Consider the following 20,540-nt stretch of genomic DNA (forward strand, 5'->3'; position numbering starts at 1 on the left):
CTTCATTTCAGCAGGATAACGCACTACCGCATGTTGCAGATCCTGTACCGGGCCTTTCTGGATACAGAAAATGTTCGTCTGCTGGCCTGGCCAGCACACTCTCCAGATCTCTCACCAACTGAAAACGTTTGGTCAATGGTGGCCGAGCAACTGGCTCGTCATAATACGCCAGTCACTACTCTTGATGAACTGTGGTATCGTGTTGAAGCTGCATAGGCAGTTGTACCTGTACACGCCATCCAAGCTCTGTTTGGCTCAATGCCCAGGCGTATCAAGACCGTTATTACGGCCAGAGGTGGTTGTTCTGGGTACTGATTTCTCAATATCTATGCACCCAAATTGCGTGAAAATGTAATCACATGTCAGTTCTAGTATAATATATTTGTCCAATGAATACCCGTTTATCATCTGCATTTCTTCTTGGTGTAGCAATTTTAATGGCCAATAGTGTATTTAAAAAAGGCGTTTTTCGTTGCGGCAGAATCTTTTCACGCAATTTCAATCACCAGTTTTCTCCTCCGAATGCGAAAATATTTTGTTGACACCGACCTACACAGGGCGCAACGATCACCACGATAAAATAAGGGAAATCAGAGCTCGTTCGGAAACATATACGTGTTCATTCTTTCCGCGCGCTATACGAGATTGGAATAATAGAGAATTGTGAAGGGGGTTCGATGAACCCTTTGCCAGGCACTTAAATGTGATTTCCAGAGTATCCATGTAGATGTAGATGAAATCTCTCTCAGTTACTTCTCAACCTGTTATCAGTTTATAATGGACAAAATTGTGACTGCTTTAGCTCTCGTGTCTGTAAATGCGAATTTATGTATTCTTTCCATGCAATTCAGCGTACGCTACAAGCATGGGTAAATGCCTAATATGGTACATACTCTGGAGGCCAAATACATAAACAAATTAAAGTAGCTCGTTTGTTTCTGAATGAACAAAACTCCGATATATACGAAGAAAAGTAAACAGTCTCTGACAATGGGTACTACTAGTTTCTCGTAAATCTGCTTGAATGGGCACATTCCGAGCGAGCCGGTGGCGGCCGCTCGAATGGACGGACTGCGTCGGCACGCCGAGGGTCCCGCGAGCACTAGTGTCGCCCGGGCAACAAGGGCCGGCAAATGTGTGAGAGGGGGCGAGGGGGAGGGGGCGTGGTGGGGAGGGCGTGGGGTGGTGGAGGGGGGGAGTATGCGGCTATCGAGTAAACGTGGAGGGCGCGCGCCAGTCGACCAGCAGCAGCGCCACGGCGCGCGTTTCGTTCCGCTGCTTCGTGCGATGAGTGATTGCCGACGCCGCGAAACCCCGCAAATCGCTGCCGCGAGCCATCCCGCCGGAAAGGCACGGACATTGCTCTGTCGCCGGAGAAACGCGGCGCTATTGATCTGAAGTCGGCGGACTATGTCACCGTGCAGATAGCAACCGCCTACTTTTCTCACGGTAGGTAAGCGAAGCTAGCTGTAGCACGTGACGCGCGGCTACGGCGTGTCATCCCCTAGTCGTCTGTCTATTGCATCTATTAGTTGCCGTGCTAGCGCCTTCACGTAGACAGCTTTTTGTTTACATTCTCAGTAGACCTCTGTCAAAACTAGGAGCCCACGCCAGTCCGGAATCAGGTCGTTGTTACGCACGGCTGGAATGGGTGATTGCAGCGCTGGCTATCCTCCACACACTTTTTTTTTACTGTGCGCACAATCTGCTAGCTTCCTGTAGTTCCGACATTCATCGCCAGAACTTCCGCTTTTGCACGTGACGCAACATTTGTTCCGCGTAAAACGCACACCTTTCACTAAGCCAGTATAAACATCTGTCTGCATATATTTTGAAAATTTTTATCACATCTTTTCCGCCGTGCGGTTCTAGGCGCTTCAGTCTGGAACCGCGTGACCGCTACGGTCGCAGGTTCGAATCCTGCCTCGGGCATGGATGTTTGTGATGTCCTTAGGTTAGTTACGTTTACGTAGTTCTAAGTTCTAGGGGACTGATGACCGCAGATGTTAAGTCCCATAGTGCTCAGAGCCATTTGAACCATATTTTTCAACATCTTTTCCATCAGGAATCACTGCCACAAACGATTATCGTAATAAGTACATCGCGACTTCGAAAAGTAAGTCACGCATTATTATGGCAGACCGTGTAACTCTCGTTAAATACTACAACAAACTTCAAAGTGACACGGAAACGCGACGCTATTTTTCAACACAGTCTGTAAACGACGGTCGGAACGTCCACCTAGCGTCCAGTTCCTCGACGACAGAAATTCGCACCTTGGACATGGAACCATTCCAGACCTGCTGTATGAACGCCCTAGTCGCTGGAAAAATCTCCTCTACACCCCGCCTCCACCCTCCCAGATGTTCTTTCAGCTCGTCAAAAGCATCGCTGGACATTGTCATCTGTGGTCAATGTCGATAACCTTCCTTCCCAAGCAACATCACCCACGTCTGTGAGGCGCTGGTCAAAGTGTCGGCGCCATTTCACTACGGCTGGACTTGACAGTGCATATGGTCAAATATACCAACTGAATCTGTGTGCAATTTGGACTGCCAGCGCACAAGAATCGTACTGTTCCCCGTACTTCCAACGGAGACGCAGTTTCGCTCGCAGACTGTGATTCACCTGTCATTCGTGCAGCAGCAGCACATTAGTACGAGTGATCTGTAAGCAATGTCTTTTGGAGACATTGCATTTCCCTACTATTCTACCAGTAAAATGAAGTCTGCTACCTGCTCTACCCACGACTGATGGAAAACCACTCTACATGAACATCTACATCTATACTCTACGAACCACTAGGGGATGCATGTCAGTGGGTACTTCCCACTGTTCTGATTATTAGGGCTTTTTTCTGTTCCATTAACGCAGGAAAAATGATTGTTTAAATGCCTGCTGCAGTTAAACTAATCTTATCCTCACGGTCCCTAAGGGAGCAATATTGAGGGAGTTGTAGTAGATTCCTCGAGTCATCACTAAAAACTGTTCTTGAAACTTTGTCTGTGGACTTTTTCTGGATATTTCTGTCTATCTTCAAGAGTCTGCCAGTTCAATTCTTTCAACATCTGAGTGACACTCTCCCGAGGGTCAAACCAATCTGTGATCATTCGTGCTGCCCTCCTCTAAACGTACAATATCCCCTGCCGGTCCGAGTTGATACTGGTACCATACACTTGGACAGCACTCTCGTATGGTCGTACAAGTAATTTGTAAGCAAAATTCTTTGGAGTCTGATTGCATTTCCCTAGTACTCCACCAACAAACTGAAGTCTGCTATCTGATTTATCCACGATTGCGTCCATGTGATTGTTCCACTTCTGGTTCTCACTAAGTGTTACACCCCGGTATTTGTACGATTTTACAGATTCCAACTGTGAACCACTATATTCATAGGATATTGTGACTTTTGTGTTTTTTATGAAGAGCACAATTTTACATTTTTGAACGTCTAAATCAAGCTGCCAGTCATTGCACCACCACTTTGAAATCTTATAAAGATCTGACTGAATATCTGTACTGCTTCATTCAGACTGCATCGTCTGCGAAAAGCCTGAGTTTCTTATCAATACTGTCTCGTAAGATCATTAATATACAACATGAACAGCAAGGGAGCCAACACGCTTCCCTGAGGTACACTCGAAGTTACTTCCACATCTGACAATGACTCTCCATTCGAGATAACGTGCTGCGTCCTCCCTATCAAGAAATCCTCAGTCCAGTCACGTATTTGACCTGATACCTATTATGATCGTACTTTTGATAATAAGCGTAGGTGTAGTACCGAGTCAAATACTTTTCGAAAGTCGGGAAATGCTGTATCTACCTCACTTCCTTGATCCGTGGTCTGAGGATCTCATATGAGGTAAGTGCGAGTTGGGATTCACCACTCTTGTTGCGCAGTGGTCTTAGCGTGGGACGACATGTGTAGCTTACTCTCTGAAGTGCTACGTAGATTACGCTATGCTAATTTACCCAACGCTGGTGTGAAGATATCTTTTACTTTGCTTTACTCAGTGTTTAGAGATATCATTGGAAATAATCCACAGGCTCATATACGGAGACGGGCTTAATTCATCAAGTTAAACAAATCTATCGAAACTTCGTGACGTGTTTCACTGACTATGTACGCAAAAGTCACGTTTCTAATCAACTTATATCCAAATCCCAGTAATGAGTAAACTAAATGATTTTGTTCAGTGTGTTTCTGAAACTCATGTCTTCAAAATCGTTACAAGGAAACTGTATACGACACTACGAACCCGTTCGATATCACATTTGTTATGTACTTGGTAAGCAGCAGTTGAAAAGAAGAAGGTTACGTCAAACTTCAGTTTTCTGTTACACGAAGCAGTGACTATTCATGACTTTCCGAAAAATTTTACCTGTGTGATTACTTTTCGAAGAAATTTTACCTGTGTGATGTTACAGTATAGTGAATGGTTTCTGATTATCCGTTCGCCATGTGTTACTCGCAAATTATCGAAATTCATCGAATTGTTAGCGTGTAATCGCCTGAATGACTCTCACTCTGCAGCGGAATGGTCGCTGTTTTGAAGCTTCCTGGCATCTCAAAACTGTGTACCGGACCGAGACTCGAACCAGAAGCCATATGCTTAGTCGGCAATTCTCTCAACGATTCAACTACAGTTGACTCTCTACAATTCGATGTTCAAGTGACCTCAGAAAAAGTTCGAATAATTGAGAGTTCTATTTAACGGAACTCTAAACAATTAAGGTGGGATAATGAAACAGTCGAAAGCAGAGTACAGCATCCTCTATCAAAATAAAGTTAAAATTCAGTACCGCAGATTCAGTAACATTCGTATTTCTTCTCAAATAGAAACAGAAAGTAACATCTATGACTCAAATTTTGAAAACTTGAAAAAGAAGATGTCAAATCTTCTGTAAAATGATTTGTCTAAAAGTAAGAAATGAAATAGATTAGAGAAATATTTGACAAGTCTTTCAGTTTTACTCGAAACCAAGTACTGCAAATGAAGCAGGCGAAATATTTCTTTGATCAAGAGAAAGCATGGAAGTTTCAATTTATGCTGTAATGTGATATTTTTTTTTCAGACTGAAAGAAAGAATTCCACCCTTTCTACACCACTGAAATTTTTTTTGCGCAAAAGAGTCCTGGAGAGATGAATACTTGACACTTCACTTACTTAATTAGCAGCAGCTTTTCGTGAAATATTTCAGTTTTTCTTCAAATCATTTATTAAGTTTTTCTGAATTTCTCTGATTACTTTCAAGCAATGAAACCTTTCTCTGAAAATCTAGACCCTGGTCAGTTTGTTACCCTACTTATCCAATTCCCATTGTTCGTTTATCCATGAAAATTCGGACAGAAATAAATGCTGTAATTTCAAGGGAGACTCGTATTTGCTCTACTCGCACATTTGACCAATAATATTTATGTTGCAATGTTGACCTGTTTTAATCATTTTGGATTATTTTAACGTCTCGAACGAAAGAGCAACACAAATTTCCAAAAACGTGCAAGAAAAGTTCTTTCTCTGCAAAGATCTATGACCTGCTCGAGTGGCCTGAAACGCGCTTGGTCGAGCGCATTTACTGTAGTGACAAAAGCCAAAAATAAATCCTCAACTTATGTAGTAACGACGTACCCAGTGATAAATTTTTCTCTTTTATATCGACTGGAGGAATCGGCTTTGCTTTTTCTTTTGCTTCGTCATCGTCTTTGTTCTTGTCACCCCAGACAGGCGTGAAAGACATAGTCCATTTATCCCCTTCCTGTTGTTGCATTTGTTTATGTCTCGTTGATTAATCAGAATGTCTTGAAATGATTCGTAATCACTGTTCTATACATTATCAGTCATGGTCATCGTTGCCAAAACTTCCGTTGGGCTTCTTACCATCTTCAGTGCTATCTGATATCACTGGCATAACTTCTTTGCGATAGAAAATTTTAAAATTCTGTGTTATTCCCACGCCAAGCGCATGAAATTTCGAAATGGTGTCGACGGGGAAAATACGAAGTTTCACATTATCCATAGGTGGTTGGTTATCGTGCAGCGAGTAGCTATCGAGGGAAAAAATGCAACATCTTTGGATTATGTTTTTTCGTGTCTTTGTCTAGGCTGAACAACCACTTAATGAAAAATTCTGTTGTCACCGACGCCTTTCTATTGGACCAGCAACACACAGGAAATGATCTGATACCCTTGAAACATTTAGGGTTTGCGGCTTTCGCTATGGAAAGAGGGTTTACTTTCTGAAATCTGTCAGCATAGTCTGTAAGCAACAGCTTTGCTCTTTTTACGGTTGCGTCCCTCAATCGGTAGAAACAGAAGCCCGGTAGTATCACTTTGTTGTCCATCCGACCGTCTGTCTGGGTGTCCAACTGTTAGGAACCCTTTTCCTCAGGAATAGGTAGACGTGTCAAGTTGAACTTTGTCACATGCTATGGTGTATGGTCCCTCGGCAGTGTAAAATATTTAAGCTTCCAAGTCAATACAATCAATAGATACAAACATTTATGTCACATATTTTGATAATCGAAAACTGAGTCATTAAAACCTACAACGTTCTTCCCGTTGACCTAGGATCAAGAAAATTTGGAAGAAGCAAGGTTTTACAGTGCAAATAAAGTAAAAAATCCAAAAACTGATGATTTATAATTCTATCACACGAAAAAATTGTCATTTGTTATACAGTTTCAAACTAAAAATTAAAATATTCTCGAAAATCTTGGATTGCTGAAACCGTTATCTTGCTAGTATCACTGTCGATAACAGGCAAAAATCGTCGTGAGTCTCTATTCCCGAGATAGATGAACTGTCTATACACATAATTAAGTTTGAACGGAACCCTCAGAGCGAACGTCCTTTACTCGCACCTTTTTTTCTTTTTACTTTGTTGCTGTGATATCTTGTCAAAAATTTGTGGTCGGTTGAGACGACACTTGGCAGGTATCTGTTGTCTGCTACAGCTCCTAAGCCATTTCAATATGCATTCTTCAGCATGCGGGAACTAACTGTGCCGGGCCAAGTTCCTAGCGTCGTATGATTCATTTTAACAATACGATCTTTCCGCTCAGGAGGATCGCCGGTGTTAATAGCACAACCGGCAAGAGTCTTCACTAAATCCCTTTTTTCACTTCACACTCCACAGCGTCAATAATCTATTTATTTTCTGTGCAGAATCAAACTGTACTTAGATTATGTAAATTGATCGAAAGTACCCGGACACCAATCAGTGAACATTAATATGGGGTGTCCCCACACTTCGCCTTTATGGTGGTTTGAACTCTGCTGGCAACACTTCCAGTGTGGTGACTCAATGTCCTCAAGAAACGAATCCAGAGAAGGTAGCGATGTTGGACGCTGGGGTCTGGAGCGAATTCGGCGTTATAACTCATTCCAGAAATGTCCATTTGGTTCAGATCGCGACTCTGGGCAGACCATTCCATTTGAGAAATGTTACTGTCCAAAAAGCATTCTCTCACAGATGTTGCTTTATGAGAGGGTGCACTGTCATGCTGCTCCAAACAAACACCAACTCCGAACTGTTCCTCTGATGTACCTGAACACAATGCTGTAAAATGTGATCATGTACTTCCACATTTAGCGTTGTCTTAAGGGGAGGTTTACTATCTCGGCCCGAAAAAAGTATGTTCTTTGAGAATTTTTTTCTCGGGGTGTGTTACAGATATCAATGTCAAATTTGGGCAAAATGTTTATTGATATTTCCTTTACAAACTGGAATTTTTTCGTCCGGAAATATCGAAGAGCAAAGGCGGAAATGCCGTCGGAACGAAACCAAATTTCGATGTAGACCTCCACGCGCGGTATGTCACAGGTCAGCCGGCTCGTCTGAAATCAAAATTGAGTAGACGCTAGCGAAGTATATAAGATTCTTTAGGAGTTGTACCTCGCTTGGACCATAGGAAACAAAATGGCGGCCATTTGAAAGAAATAAGGGTTTTTCATCGATTTTTCGAATTCGTTGGCCAAGTAAAAATATTTATAGTTGATGGATCGGAAAAAAAGTGGTACAACTCCTAGACAATTTAGTTAGCTTCGTCGGAAACAAGGAATCATGCCAATCGGTTCAGTAGATTTAAAGTTACCATACCGAGCGATAAAAAAATCATTTCGAGAAAAACGGGATTGAAGTTTTGACTACATATAAATGCAATATTATGCAACGTACGTTCACTCTGCTATTCCGGGTCCATAAACTAGTCCTTCCTCTTCCTCATAGAGAGCGTTCTGCTCGATCTGGGCCATCCTGCGCTGCTCCAGAGCCGCCCGTACGGCGGACGGTGACAAGCGGCTTTCGGCCGCTCGAATCCGATGGTTGTCCAAATGCTTGGCAACTGCGTCGAATAGAATCCCAGGGTGACGTCCATCGTTGTCACTGCAAGGAAAGTCGCAATCTCCACAGTCTTCGCACCAGAATGTAAATGCTTGGGGGCTAACTTCCAAACACACCGTTCAAACTTTCATTTGAATTTTGTGTGTTTCCTCCCAAGAACCGGTACAATAACTCGTCCTTCGAAAGAAATAAAATTGGTGTGTGAAAAAGGTCGATTTCAGGGAGGTGCATTTTTTTATTCAACTGCGAATAACAAACATTTCAGGGGTGGATTCTAAACATTTTTATGGATCCATAAATGCAATTTTTTAAAAAATCAATTTTTTGAACCAAAATATTGTAAACCTCCTCTTAAGTGCAGTAAGGGGACCACGCCACCACCACACTCATACAGAAACACTTCCTCTGTACTTCACTACCGCTACTACATATAGCCTATATAACCAATAGGATGACAGGTAACGTCCCTCCTAGGCATTTGACAAACCTAAACCTGCCTGTCGGCCTGACAAAGAGTATAGCATGATTCATCTCTCCAAATCACTCGTTTCCAGTCATCCTCTTGTCTAGTGGCGTTGTTCTTACACCTCCACAGGCACCGTGAAGCGCTCACGACATTAATGTGTAGTTTATGAGGAGCGGCTCAACCATTGTACCCAGTCTTTTTAACTCCCTAGACAAAGTCATTGTGCTAGCTGGACTGCTGGTAGCACTTTGAAACTCAAGAGTGATTTCTTCCGCTGATCTTTTTACAACCACTCTCCGCAGTGTTCGAGATCCCTGTTCGTCAGTGGGCCTACATGAGGATCGCCTGGTGTTGGTTTAGCTGCGACTTCCTTCGTGTTTCCGCTTCACAATCACGCAACCAACAGTCCAATTGGGAGGCTTTAGAAGGGTTGAAATCTCCCTGATCGATTTGTTACTTAGCTGACGTCAAATGACTAGTCCGCGTTTCTTGAGCCATTCAGACCAATCCATCGACCCATTCTGCTGTTGCTGCTTCCCTACTGAAAACTTTTGTTTCTTCTACCCGGAAGGGGCAGAGTGGGCTGCTTGAGACCTCGCAGGTTGCTCTTGAAACGTCCCCTTAGAAAAATTGTGAATTACTGTGCTGGTAAACTTCTATGTTATTTGATACAAAGACAGCTGAGTAAAACTGAACGTACTCAGACATTTCTCTCCTTACTTATTCCGATTATCACTAAACTGACACATAATATTTTTTTTTAGTGCAACGCAGTCTGACTATCAATAATCCCTACAAAAGAATGGCCCTGACTAACAATAACCTATACCTTTCATGAGTCACTTAGCTTACAAAAATCTTCGTTACTCGAACTACTGCAATACAGCGAGCACCAATACTGCCAGCTAAATAAAAGATTCTAACTACTGAAGGCACTACATACTGATAGGCATAGTTAGCAAGTGAAAGATTTTGATAGAGAACAAACAATGTATTTACCTTAATTGTGTTCAAAAGTCATAATACATATATATTATTTTGTGACCCCCAATTAAACAAATTTCCTTTTTCTGACGGACACACGTCCAGATCGTCCGCTCAAAACTCTGGCATCTCTCTCTCCACATCCACCACTGCTGGCGGCTCACCTCCAACTGCACAACGCTACGCGCCGTTCACATCCAACTGCCCAACACTACACAAGCGAATATTCCAACAATGAGTCCAACCAGCCACAGACTGCACACAGCGTAGTCAGTGATTTTCATACAGAGTGCTACGTGGCGTTACCAACATAAAAACCTAAAAAGCCCACTTACGCTCATTTCAGTCAACTAGTGAACGGGGTACACATTTATATTTTAAGTAAGTTGTGTTTCTTGCATAGGTACAGGATTTCTAGTTCCGGACTTTTTTTTTTTTTTTTTGTTCTCGACCATTTCAGGACGATTAGGGTATGGGTCGATTCATGATCCCATTGTTAATAAGGAGGGATTTGGGGACAACTTCAACATTCGCCTTACGGCCAAGGGAAACCTCCAAAACCTCTGTCTGGAGTCCCTGATGTTTAACACCTGAATTGCTGTCTTCTTCCCCAGTGTGCGCGTCTCGCCTTGAGATTTTCCTCGTACTGCTTTCTTGCCGCGATGGTCGTAAGCCTCTTTCCATAGGTAACTTCGTCGGTTTGCACGCGTCGTTTGTTCATCTCCAGACGCTGCATGCGCGTCTCCTTTTATACAGGCGGGTCCGAGTCTGGTGACATCTAGTGGTCATTTCCGTATTACATAGGGATGTCCGGGTACTTTTCACCAGGTGCTAAATGCTTCACAACTGATTTGTATGCTGATTAAACAAAGGAATGGCACTAAGAGTTGAATGACTAAACAACTCGAACTGCAATGTTAGATAACCGCTAACTCAGTATTAAAGAGAGATTGCGGACGTTCTGTCATAGCAGTCGCTCCGGTTAATCAAGTGTACGCAAACACATTGGATTTCTTCGACTTATCGAGATATTTTCAAGGTGCCAGATAACTAGTTCGATTTATCGAAGAATTCGATTTTTCGATGTTTTAGTTAAGAAGAGTCAGCTGCATAGAGGCATGACTCACGATCCGACTTCAAATGTTTACTGCATCCAGTACCTGTCGCCTGCATATCTTGGGGGACCAGCACTCACGGAAGAAAGGTCATTGTAGAGAAATGGAGCAGCCATAGCGTAGAGGATTGTTTCCATCTTCGGAATGAATTGTTCACTTTGCAGCGGTATGTGCGTGTGTGTGTGTGTGTGTTTGTTTTTTAATTGTTGCCTGCAAGTGCGGTTCGTGAGTCGTGGCTGGATAGCTCATTTGTTAATAACATTGCCTGGCAATGCACGGTTCCGCATTCGAGTCTTGATCCTGTATACAGTTTTAATATGCAGTTATCAAAACATAATCTGTTCACTTCAGCTTAAGTGATTCCCTATAAGTGAAGATAAAAAGGAATGGGAATGTATCCCTGCAAACGAGTACTTTTGATGAGTATCTTGTACTACGGGAAACGACACGCTATAATAATTAGGCTCTTTCAGCTGTTACGAGATGAACGTGAATTCATCAAAGAAGTCACGGTTTCCGAACGTTCTTCAGTGGCGACCGAGGCGAGGACATAGTGACATAGTTTTCGAGAGCATTCACATCGGATTCCATGACACTAACCACAAAAATCGTTACTTCGTTTCAGGAAACAGTAATACCAATCGATAAGCGTTGCCTTAGTTCTATAATGAGGGAACTGATGGCTAATTTAGGCCTGATAACATCTCCTGCTAAGGAAAAAAATATATCTTTTGACTTTCATGAGAATGATTGGAAGACATTAAAGTCACCCTGAGGAAGTCTTCTACGTATTTACATCTTAAATTTGAAGATGATTTGTTTGTGATCCCAGAGAAAAACCGTAGAGCTGTACATGAAAGAGGCTTACGTATACATGAATTCAGAACCGAAAAGGGTATCTTTTATGGAGAGTGATAATATGTTTTTCTTTTAATAACGAGACTGTGCGATAACTGTGACAGTGGCAAGTAAGTAAGTGGAACGTGAGTTGTCTCTAAATCATGAATGTTAGAGCACCAAAATACTCTCTCACGCTTCTCCTCACTAGGAAATACACTCCTGGAAATTGAAATAAGAACACCGTGAATTCATTGTCCCAGGAAGGGGAAACTTTATTGACACATTCCTGGGGTCAGATACATCACATGATCACACTGACAGAACCACAGGCATATAGACACAGGCAACAGAGCATGCACAATGTCGGCACTAGTACAGTGTATATCCACCTTTCGCAGCAATGCAGGCTGCTATTCTCCCATGGAGACGATCGTAGAGATGCTGGATGTAGTCCTGTGGAACGGCTTGCCATGCCATTTCCACCTGGCGCCTCAGTTGGACCAGCGTTCGTGCTGGACGTGCAGACCGCGTGAGACGACGCTTCATCCAGTCCCAAACATGCTCAATGGGGGACAGATCCGGAGATCTTGCTGGCCAGGGTAGTTGACTTACACCTTCTAGAGCACGTTGGGTGGCACGGGATACATGCGGACGTGCATTGTCCTGTTGGAACAGCAAGTTCCCTTGCCGGTCTAGGAATGGTAGAACGATGGGTTCGATGACGGTTTGGATGTACCGTGCACTATTCAGTGTCCCCTCGACGATCACCAGTGGTGTACGGCCAGTATAGGAGATCGCTCCCCACACCATGATGCCGGGTGTTGGCCCTGTGTGCCTCGGTCGTATGCAGTCCTGATTGTGGCGCTCACCTGCACGGCGCCAAACACGCATACGACCATCATTGGCACCAAGGCAGAAGCGACTCTCATCGCTGAAGACGACACGTCTCCATTCGTCCCTCCATTCACGCCTGTCGCGACACCACTGGAGGCGGGCTGCACGATGTTGGGGCGTGAGCGGAAGACGGCCTAACGGTGTGCGGGACCGTAGCCCAGCTTCATGGAGACGGTTGCGAATGGTCCTCGCCGATACCCCAGGAGCAACAGTGTCCCTAATTTGCTGGGAAGTGGCGGTGCGGTCCCCTACGGCACTGCGTAGGATCCTACGGTCTTGGCGTGCATCCGTGCGTCGCTGCGGTCCGGTCCCAGGTCGACGGGCACGTGCACCTTCCGCCGACCACTGGCGACAACATCGATGTACTGTGGAGACCTCACGCCCCACGTGTTGAGCAATTCGGCGGTACGTCCACCCGGCCTCCCGCATGCCCACTATACGCCCTCGCTCAAAGTCCGTCAACTGCACATACGGTTCACGTCCACGCTGTCGCGGCATGCTACCAGTGTTAAAGACTGCGATGGAGCTCCGTATGCCACGGCAAACTGGCTGACACTGACGGCGGCGGTGCACAAATGCTGCGCAGCTAGCGCCATTCGACGGCCAACACCGCGGGTCCTGGTGTGTCCGTTGTGCCGTGCGTGTGATCATTGCTTGTACAGCCCTCTCGCAGTGTCCGGAGCAAGTATGGTGGGTCTGACACACCGGTGTCAATGTGTTCTTTTTTCCATTTCCAGGAGTGTATGTTATTCACCTTCAGTATCGATACCGTATCACATGCTGGCTGACGATCTTGTGTTCCCTGCCGTGTGCTGTGAAAACATAATTTTCTGATATTCTCAATTTGCGTCATGAAAATGCAGAGAAACATAAATTCGAAAATGTTTGTACTTACGAAGTTTTAGGAACAAGGTTTAAGTGAGGAATCGAGGAATATACTACAAGCCCTCACGTAGAGAGCGCGAGGACAAGATTAATTACCTCTCCCTCCGAGGCCTTTAAGCATTCATTCTTCCCACGCTCAATACTCAACTGCAACGGGAAGAGGCTCTAACAACTGATACAGTAGCAAGTACCCTCTGCCATGCACTTTACAGTGATTTGCAGGATATTTATGTAGATGTAGGTCTCCGAAATTAAACTAATGCCCCGTACTAAGTTACAAATCACTCCTGAGCGAGCTATCGAGTGGCAGAATTTGGCGCTGTAAGTGGTGATCCGTCGGTCAGATAGGGACGTTGGTGGCTACCAAGGTTATTCAAGAAGATAAAAATATTAGCACGGATAATAAGTTTCATAAAAATGGTAAATAATGTTACTGCAAAGACAAAAATTAATGAAACTTCCTGGCAGATTAAAACTGTGTGCCGGACCGGGACCCGAATCCGGGTCCTTTCCCTTCCGCGGGCTTTAACATCTTGATCAATGCTTTCCAAAAAACAAAATCCCACTTTTTTTAATGTTACAGAAAATCAATTTCGCATCAGCTTCACACAATACTACATTACTAGCAACTAAAACTGCTACACCACGAAGATGACGTGCTACAGGCGCGAAATTTAACCGACAGGAAGAAGATGCTGTAATATGCAAATGATTAGCTTTTCAGAGCATTCATACAAGGTTGGCGCCGGTGGCGGCACCTACAATGTGCTGACATGAGGAAAGTTTCCAACTGATTTCTCATACACAAACAGCAGTTGACATGCGTTGCCAGGTGAAACATTGTTGTGATGCCTCGTGTAAGGAGGAGAAATGCGCACCATCACGTTTCCGACTGTGATAAAGGTCGGATTGTAGCCCGTCGCGATTGCTGTTTATCGAATCGCGGCATTGCTGCTCGCGTTGGTCGAGATCCAATGACTGTTAGCAGAATATGGAATCGGTGGGTTCAGGGGGTTAATACGGAACGCCGCGCTGGATCCCAACGGCCTCGCATCACTAGCGGTCGAGATAACAGGCATCTTATCCGCATGGCTGTAACGGGTCGTGCAGCCACGTCACGATCCCTGAGTCAACAGATGGGGACGTTTGCAAGACAACAACTATCTGCACGAACAGTTCGACGACGTTTGCAGCAGCATGGACTATCAGCTCGGAGACCATGGCTGCGGTTACCCTTGACGCTGCATCACAGACTCAACGACGAACCTGGGTGCACGAATAGCAAAACGTCATTTTTTCGGATGAATCCAGGTTCTGTTTACAGCATCATGATGGTCGCATCTGTGTTTGGCGACATCACGGTGAACGCACATTGGAAGCGTGTATTCGTCATCGCCATACTGGCGTATCACCCGGCGTGATGGTATGGGGTGCCATTGGTTACACGTCTCGGTCACCTCTTATTCGCATTGACGGCACTTTGAACAGTGGACGTTACATTTCAGATGTGTTACGACCCGTGGCTCTACCCTTCATTCGATCCCGGCGATACCCTACATTTCAGCAGGATAATGCACGACCGCATGTTGCAGGCCCTGTACAGGCCATTCTGGATACAGAAAATGTTCGACTGCTGCCCTGGCCAGCACATTCTCCAGATCTTTCACCAATTGAAAACGTCTGGTCAATGCTGGCCGAGCAACTGGCTCGTCGCAATACGCCAGTCACTACTCTTGATGAACTGTAGTATCGTGTTGAAGCTGCATGGGCAGCTGTACCTGTACACGCCATCCAAGCTCTGTTTGACTCAATGCCCAGGCGTATCAAGGCCGTTTTTACGGCCAGAGGTGGTTGTTCTGGGTACTGATATCTCAGGATCTATGCAGCCAAATTGCATGAAAATGTAATCACATGTCAGTTCTAGTATGATATATTTGTCCAATGAATACCCGTTGATGATGTCCATTACTTCGTGGTGTTGCAATTTTAATGGCCAGTAGTGTAATTTTGAAAGAAGATTATCTTGCTCCCCACCCTCAAAACTATTTTTGGGATTACGAAATAAAAAAAAAGTCATATGGAGCCAATTAGGGGAACGTGGTGGGAGTGGATGTGAACCGAATCGCAATGGACGACGTTTGACAGGGCGCATTGTCCTGCCGCAGGACCCAATTTTTGCGCTCTAATCTTGGTTGCTTCCTCTTTCTCTCACAATACAAACACCCCAACAATGTTGGTGTAAGAGGCAATTTCTGGTTTGTGGTTTCCAGATAGTCAGTCTCGATTACATATTGAATTTCTAAAACAGCCACCATCACTTTTCCCACCCACGAAAGGCAGTTGCCTTGTTCACCCATTAAGTGCAGTTTTCTCTCTGGGATTTAACGATGTATTCAAGTTTCGTTCCGCCTACAACTCATAAGACTACCATACATTATTCAGAATCAACTTAAACACCAATTAGAAGCGTCCTTCCTTGCGCGTTTTTCTTGGCACCCAGCATGAAGTCACTACATGCAATGCAGAATTTTTTTCACAATATTAACTCATTAGTCCGGTAATGACAGATTCCCAGTGCTGGTGCAGAATCCTGCTCGACATCTCTCATCACAGTTTACGCCTGGACAGCAGCCCTCTGTTATACTTTAAATGCGAATATTTTGTCTTGTACGATGTTAGTTTACAGGTATATCCTTAAGAGACACTGTTTTGAAACTTCCATCCCAGAGAGTCCAGTAATATAAGATCTCGATTGCTGGTCCAGAGTTCCAGGAAATACTCCTGATCCAAATTTGTACCTGGACTGCAGTCCTCTGCTTTAAATAGAAATGTTTTACTTTGCACGATACTAGTTTATTTCCAATTCTCCTAAACGTATAGCACAGGTCACTTGAAAAAGCTTCCAACAACCCATCACGCGTTGCATCTATTCGAGTGTTTGAAGTCTGGAGCCTGAGCCCCACTTGAATGATGTTTTTATTCATATATGATGCGGTGCTCTGTGTGTTCGTAATCACTTGCGGAAAGATTCTCTCGGGACAATATGCTAAATCCTCGGGTTCCCTGCCCCTATCCACAATGTGGCACTATGGCCGTGCGTGCAGACGGTCATAGATGGGACGGATGCGACTTGGCAGACAGTGTTTAACGCAACTTTCGCCTCCTGCCATAAAATCGTCAAGGGATCCTGCCGATAGTGCAAACCTAAACAGACGCATCCCAGGGATATTCTGATTGTTCTATTCATTCCGACTTACACGAGTAGCACCAGCTGGTAAACCGGTAGTGCTTAGATGATACTCTTCTCTCCCTTTTGGTCCAAATAAAAGATATTTATGCTCACACTAAATCACGAAACACAGTGTGTAAACTAATTAATTACAACACTTGTAATAAGACTATTAATCATCGTTTTCTTTCCTAAAACGGCCGTGGATTGTAGCTCTACGACGTCTTCTAGAGAGCGCTAAATTTGGATAATTATTATTTTTTAAATTTAATATGCTAAGATTTAAAATCGAAATAAATAGAATAAAATAATTTCTCCTAGCACCATACAGGTTCCTAACCCCAGACAAATAGTCTTCAAAATTTGGGACTATGAATTTTTGATAGCTGTGAAAACTCTTGCAAGATATATAATGAAAAATGTGAGGCGCATGCAATACGTAATTGATGCAAGAATAATGCACCTCCTTAACATTATGTTACATCCGCCCCCGTGTTTCGTTACAAATCTTACAAATTTTATCATAGCTGTTAAAAATTCAGAATCACAAATTTTCAGGATTCTCTCTATGGATTATGCAATCTGTGTGAGAAAATATTTTATACTTTTTAGTCCAATTTAAAAACACGGAACATTAAAAATTTATTTTTGTTTAAATAATTATTTTCTTCTGTTTAGTCTTGTATGTATGAAATCCTTCATTGTATTATAGAGCTATTGATGAGATTATAAGAGAGACACGTGTTAAATCTCAAGTTTATTTCAGTGTCTTTTCACCAGATAATAAGTGAAACAGAACATTGTTACACCTACTTACTAATAATATAATAACCTGTTTAGTTGTTATTTTCCTATTTCTAAAATAGAGAAGCAAGTAAAATTAATTTATACCGCTTCTGTAAGATTTTTATTTCAGCAAACACTAACTTCATGCCCGCGGCTTCGCCCTTGTACCTGTATGTCACATACACTGCACAAACCTACTCCTTCCTCCGTGCCTCTGCCCACCTCACCCTCTCCCCACTCACTGTCCATCTCCTCCCCCGCACTCCGTCTGCTCATCAGTGCGCATCCGCTCATACGCTCCCTGAAACGCATTCTGGTACAGCACAATGGTCGCGCAGGACAGTTACCAACATTTTTCACACCCCACTGCCATCGAGCTGATCGTGAAAAAACGGAGTTAACTGCATTGTCATCCGGTCGTGAACTATGTTTAAAATGTCAAGTCTCTAGCTCATCGGAAAGTTAGTTTAAAATCAGTTGCAAAATTTGTACCGAACAGACAGACAGACAAAAAACCCACATGGTAAAATGGAAAATGTTACTTCCATGGGGCGAGGTTGAGAAGAGTGATTCCGCTATCTTTGCAGACAAAGCTCCAGTAGTTACAGCTTAGTTGGTAAAATAAAAAAAGAAATCAGTGTTTTTACGTTGTCACTAAGTGATGCGGTACTGCCAGGTAAACTGATATTCACTCTGTACAGTTATCAATGATTAGCGAAGTGTACTGTCCGTCAAAAAAGTTCCGAGACTGATTTTATTCCTGGCGTATAAACGACGTCGGTGCGCTAATTACGATGACGGTTTGAAGTAACAACTGCAAACAACAGATGTTCCTTCGACCTATCTGTTGAGAGCAGGCAGTGTTAAGTAGTGGACGTGCGGCCGTACTGTGTCACTGTTGTTGTTGGTCCACAAATCACAGTGGAGCAAGGTCTCTAGATCAGGTGTTCAAGACATTCTCCAGAATGTCTTGAAGAAGAGAAAAGTGAGAGCAAAGTTCGTCCTGCACGACGTGATTGCCGAATAAAAACAACGACGCGTAGACGCCTGTCCCAACTTAATCGAAATGAAAAATGCTTCTCTGAAAAAAAAAAAAATAGTCTTGGTTGACAACACTTGGTGTTATCAATGAGAATCTATCACGAAACGACAAAGCGTAGATTTTCACATGAAGGATCAACGTTTTACGACACAACCGACATTTAAGTCAATTTTCACGAGAGTCGAACAACATACCAAAAAAGGACTTTTCTGACGGTTTCACATCGTAGTAGGGACCTTCGCTGTGCTGTACTCTATTGTGGGAGACTATGTAGAACACCTGAAGCATTAAAATCACTATCTTAACTTTCCTCTTTTTTTTATTAATACATTTTCGAAACTTTTTAACAGAGGGAGTATTTCATTTTTGTAAGCTTTAAAGCAAATTATCAATGTCACGTTAAACATATTAAAGAGATTTGGTGTTACGTCACGATTATTTGACAAGTCGTTCGTAGTATTATAGCCTAGTTCTCTTTGTTCTGTAACCCCAGTACCAGTGTGTTGCAGTTTGAATAACAGTAATCTTTATCACATAACGAAGAAAAATTACACTGAAGAGCCAAAGAAATTGGTACACCTGCCCAATACCGTGTAGGGCCCCCGCGAACAAGCAGAAGTGCCGCAACACTATGTGGCATGGACTCGACTAATATCTGAAGTACACTGCTGGCCACCGTAAATGCAACACCCTGAGGGAAGCATCCGAATCGAGTGAAATTTACACCATGAGTTTGCAGCGATGAGATATGCAACTGATTAGAATTTCAGCGCAGGCGCACATCACGCGCGCCTGTGGCGCCACCTCATAGCGCCATTTAAGGCTTGGCGATTTCGACGAGTGTACGTTCGGCACGTGTGTTTACCTTGTGGTTGTTTCACAAGACGATCAGTTATGCCTCGTAGACAACAGCGAACATCTTTTGATCAAGTATCCGAGTTCGACAGAGGAAGGATAGTGGCTTACCGAGAATGTGGATTATCATACAGAGAAATCGCTAGTCGTGTTGGACGAAACCAAACAACTGTAATGCGGATATGTGACCCTTGGATGCAGGAGGGTACGACGGACCGACGTGGTCGATCGCATTCACCTCGGTGCACCACTGCACGTGCTGATAGGCAAATTGTGCGCATGGCAGTGACGGATCGCTCAGTGACATCCCGAACCATAGCACAGCACATTGCCTCAGTAACGCATCATCCAGTGTCTGCGCGTACCATTCGACGCCGTTTACAGCAGAGTGGTCTGTCCGCAAGACGTCCATTGCTTCGTCTACCATTGACGCAGAACCACAGACGTCTCCGTCGGCAATGGTGTGATGACAGACGGATGTGGACGGCAGAATGGAATGACGTTGTCTTTACTGACGAGGCACGCTTCTGTCTGCAGCACCACGATGGTCGGATTCGAGTGTGGAGACACCGTGGAGAGAGGATGCTGGACAGCTGCATTATGCACCGCCACACTGGTCTTGCACCGGGTATTATGGTATGGGGCGGTATTGGATATTACTCTCGCACGCCTCTAGTACGCATTGCCGGTACTTTAAATAGCCGGCGCTACATATCCGAGGTGCTGGACCCAGTTGTCCTTCCTTACCTTCAGGGCTCGGCCACAGCCATATTTCAACAGGATAATGCGCGACCACACGTGGCACGCATTGTCCAAAGGTTCTTCGTCAATAACCAGATTGAATCACTTCCCTGGCCGGCTCGCTCTCCGGATCTTTCGCTGATAGAAAACATGTGGTCCATGGTTGCTCAACGAGTGACCCAGATTACATCCCCAGCTGCCACACCAGATGATCTTTGGCAACGTGTGGAAGCTGCTTGGGCTGTTGTACCCCAGGAACACATCCAACGTCTCTTTGACTCAATGCCGAGACGTGTGGCAGCGGTGATCTCCAACAATGGCGGCTACTCTGGCTACTGATTCTGGCAGGAACCACAT

General features: G+C 44.1%; 1 protein-coding gene across 2 annotated transcripts in view; it reads left to right on the forward strand.

The window, feature by feature from the left end:
* Positions 1 to 1,249: 1,249 nt before the first annotated feature.
* Positions 1,250 to 20,540, forward strand: part of LOC126236485 (uncharacterized protein KIAA0513) — a 273,756-nt gene continuing 254,465 nt past the window's right edge. For both annotated transcript variants that reach the window (XM_049945828.1, XM_049945829.1), the window contains exon 1: positions 1,250 to 1,449. The gene's annotated coding sequence lies outside the window, so the exon portion shown is untranslated. The remainder of the gene's footprint in view (positions 1,450 to 20,540) is intronic.

Source organism: Schistocerca nitens, chromosome 2, assembly GCF_023898315.1.
Source record: "Schistocerca nitens isolate TAMUIC-IGC-003100 chromosome 2, iqSchNite1.1, whole genome shotgun sequence".
In the NCBI taxonomy this organism is placed as follows: Eukaryota; Metazoa; Arthropoda; class Insecta; order Orthoptera; family Acrididae; genus Schistocerca; species Schistocerca nitens.